Source organism: Condylura cristata, unplaced genomic scaffold (genome assembly GCF_000260355.1).
Source record: "Condylura cristata isolate star-nosed mole 26May11 unplaced genomic scaffold, ConCri1.0 scaffold00009, whole genome shotgun sequence".
Lineage (NCBI taxonomy): Eukaryota > Metazoa > Chordata > Mammalia > Eulipotyphla > Talpidae > Condylura > Condylura cristata.
Window position 1 is genome coordinate 43,355,985 of NW_004567110.1, and position 3,591 is coordinate 43,359,575.

At 41.2% G+C, this 3,591-nt stretch overlaps 1 pseudogene; it reads right to left on the reverse strand.

Moving 5' to 3' along the window:
• Window positions 1-2,517: 2,517 nt before the first annotated feature.
• Window positions 2,518-3,368, reverse strand: LOC101624631 (annotated as a pseudogene).
• Window positions 3,369-3,591: the final 223 nt, after the last annotated feature.

The following is a 3,591-nucleotide window of genomic DNA, read 5'->3' on the forward strand; positions in this document are numbered from 1 at the left end:
ATCATCTGGACCAAATTCCCCAGAGGAGGTCCCTCTGAGCTGGAAAGGAGATAGAAAAATTCCTATGCTGTTCCTCTAGTTTCCTTTTGATATGCACACCCAAAATGACCTTGGGGTTGGAGGAAATTAGAAAGGAGTATAAACAGGTGTCTTGGTGTATTTAAGAAACTTGTCTCAAATAAAGATTGGACAGAAGTGAATGTGAGGGAATTGAATTGCATCCACTTTCTCACATCCATGTGAGATACAGAGTGTTTCATTTCACTGTACATCAAGGAAACTCAAGGACAAAGAAAGTCGTTCAATTGAGATTTAACACCCAACTCTAGGTTGTACACCTTCTTCAACGGTGTCTACTGTACTTGGACATTCTAATTTTATGCCTCTGGCACTGCTGTATCTGAACTTGAACTTCTCAACTAAAATACAAAGTACTTTTATTTCTATCTCAACCTTTCAACTTCAAGTGTTCATTTTGGTAGATTTTGTTTCTTCAACAAAACAACACAAACTTAACAAAAGTTTAAGTCACCTCTCTCTTCTGCCTTTATTGACCTCAAATCCTATGTATTACAATTGCTAAGAAAGACTTCTGTGAAATAACTCAAATAATTATAGCATGCCACATAATACAGACAATGCTCTCTTACCAGAACAACATTTACCCTTACAGGCATTCGTTTTCTGTAATTATTGCTTATATGAAAATAAACCTCAGCTGAAAGCGATGAAAAAAAAATCCATTCAAAATAGAACCTTCAACTTGCCAACACTGTGGAGATGTTTACCAATATGTACACACCATGTCTGTACACTGCCCACTGAGAAATCACTAGCAGTTCACAAATTGTTCTGAGCATTTATCTTATTGACAAGGCAACAAAATGAATTTGAAAAAATACAGTCAGTTCAGTGACTTCGACAAATTATCCACAATAATCAGCAACCCCTGATTTCATTACTTCTAACACTACCCATTCAAGTGAGTGCTAGATATATTTGTGGGTGTTCCACAGTGAGGACACTGTTCATTACTGTTACATGTGTCTTTTAGTGGAAGGCAGCTGTGAATAGGTGTGAATCCTGGCTCTGTTTCTGGCTTTCCCTTAGACTTTGAGTAAATTGTTTGACTTTCAACCTCCATTTTCCTATCTCAGAAATGATGGAGGTCATAGGATTTTTTTTTTCTGAAAGGGTCAAACTAATGGTGTTAACAAGCAGGAATTTAGTAAATGTTAGTATGTATTGTCATATATGTATAGCATAAAACCGTACTGGAATTCAATGGTCAGAATAAACATTACTTGCAAGATAAACTGAGGTACTTCCTTAAGTTTAGTTGATATGCTTTATAACAAACCACAAGGAAATCAGATCAAAATTATAAACTAAGAATATGTTAAAAAAAAAAAAATAGGCCCTCCCTGATGGTGCAAGGAATTAAAACACAGCACTGCAATATAGCAGCAGCCACTTCACTGTGTTAGATCTCCAGCGCTGGAGCTGACCCACATGGCGCAGCAGACCTCTCCTGTCTCGCTTGCTGCTCCCCTCAGCAGTGTATTTCATCGATCTGCCTGTTCTGCTTCCCACTGTCTCTGGTGAAGCATCCTACTGCCCCTGTACCTCTGGCCTGCACCCCAGTTCTGTATGCATAAATAAATCTTTCTCCCATCTCAAGTTCTCATAAATGAAAAGAGAAAAACTTAATTGAGAACAGTCTTAGAAATAAGATCTAGTAAACTTAATAGGCCTAAACAGAGGGAAATGGATTTATATTAAATGAGGAAATAATAGCTAAAGCAGTTAGGTGTTAGACAGAATGACAAAAAGAATGAAGAGTAATGTGGTTTTCAAGCTAAAAGAGAATAGATGAAAAGAATAAGAGGTCAGAGAGTAAATCAGAAGGGTGATTAAGGCGAGGTCTCCCCTCCCCCAGGAAGTTTGTCCCTCCTCTTGTGCCACACAGATTCAGCGGAGGTTTCTGGCCCAAGATTGGAGTGGTATATAGATAGAGAGAAAGATTGTCCCAGGTACTGAGGACTTGGGACAACAATGCCACCCAGAAGAAAGGGGAAGCCTCCATTCACCCAGAAGGCCATGGGCCACATAGCTACCTGGAATCCTGAAAAAATGCCAGGGAATTAGATAGAGCAGAGACAGACTAAAGTGGGAGCTCAGATTCCAGAATAGCATGCAAACCCAGCAAATATTAAAGGAAAACAATACTCTTAGTGAAAGGCACGACAGTTATCACATGGATAAGTAGTTTTCAAAGAAAGAAAGGTAATGGAACAAAGAAATGAGTATGGGGTACAGAGTGCTGGGTGTGGTATATTTTATTGGCAATATATAACAAGGCAGGGCTCCCAAAACCCCTCCACTTCTCTGGGGATTCTGAGATAGAGACAGATTAGGAGACTCTCAGTATGAATGAGTGAGGGAAGGACTGCCCAGAACCTGAAGAACTCTCTCTTCCTCTTGTGCCATCACTGGGGCTGTTGGTCTAGAGGACTCCTACTCCTTGGAGGCCATGTGGACCATGAGGCCCACCACCCAGTTGCTATAGCCAAATTAATTGTCAGCCCAGGAAATTAACTTGGCAAAGCAATCGTTGAGGGCAATGCCAACCCCAGCATTTAAGGTAGAGGATTGAGTGTCACTTAAAGCTGCAGGAGACAAACTGGTCCTCAGTGAAACCTATGATACCCTTGAGGGGGCCCTGTGACACCTCCTTCACTACATTCTTGTTACGTTACTCAGCAGCTTTCTCCAGGCAACAGATCAGTTACACAACCAACATATGGAGCCTAGGGACATGGAAGGCCATGCCAGTTGGCTTCCCAATCAGCTCAGGTATGTGTGCACAGCCTTGGTACCAGTAGAAGCAGGAATAATGTTCTGGGAAGCCCCTCGGCCATCACACCACAGCTTCTCCGAGGGATCATCACTGTCTTCTGAAAGGACATGAATCCTTCTGATTCCCTCCACAATGCCAAAGTTTTCACAGATGGCCTTAGTAAGAGGGGCCAAACAGGTATTGATGACAATCTTGAGGAAGTCATCATACTTCTCATAGCTCATGCCTATCATAAATATGGGGGCATCAGGAGAAGGGGCAGAGGTGATGACACTTTTGCTCCTACCATTCAAGTGTGCCCTACTCTTCTCTAAGGTAGTGAAGACACAACATATTCAACACAAGCACCACCACATTTGATGTTGGTGGGATCCCCCTCTGGAAGAGGGAAGTGGACTTTCCATTGATGAAAACCTTCCTATTATCAGTCTGACTATGTTATGAACTTGCCATGGGTGGAATCATACTGGAACATGTAGACCATGTAGTTGAGGTGAATGAAGGGATCACTGATGACAACAGTATCAGTGAGCCCAAATGAGACTTTAAAATAAGTGTATATGAAGCCAGAAAGAAAAGGAAAAATACCTGATGGTTTCACTCATAGTAGGAGTATAACAGACCAGACAAGAAAATAATAATATTAATAATGAGCAGCTAGATACCAGAGACATTCTATGGGGTGAAGTAAGGAATGGGATCCAAAAATAGTGGGAGGAGGGAAATGCACT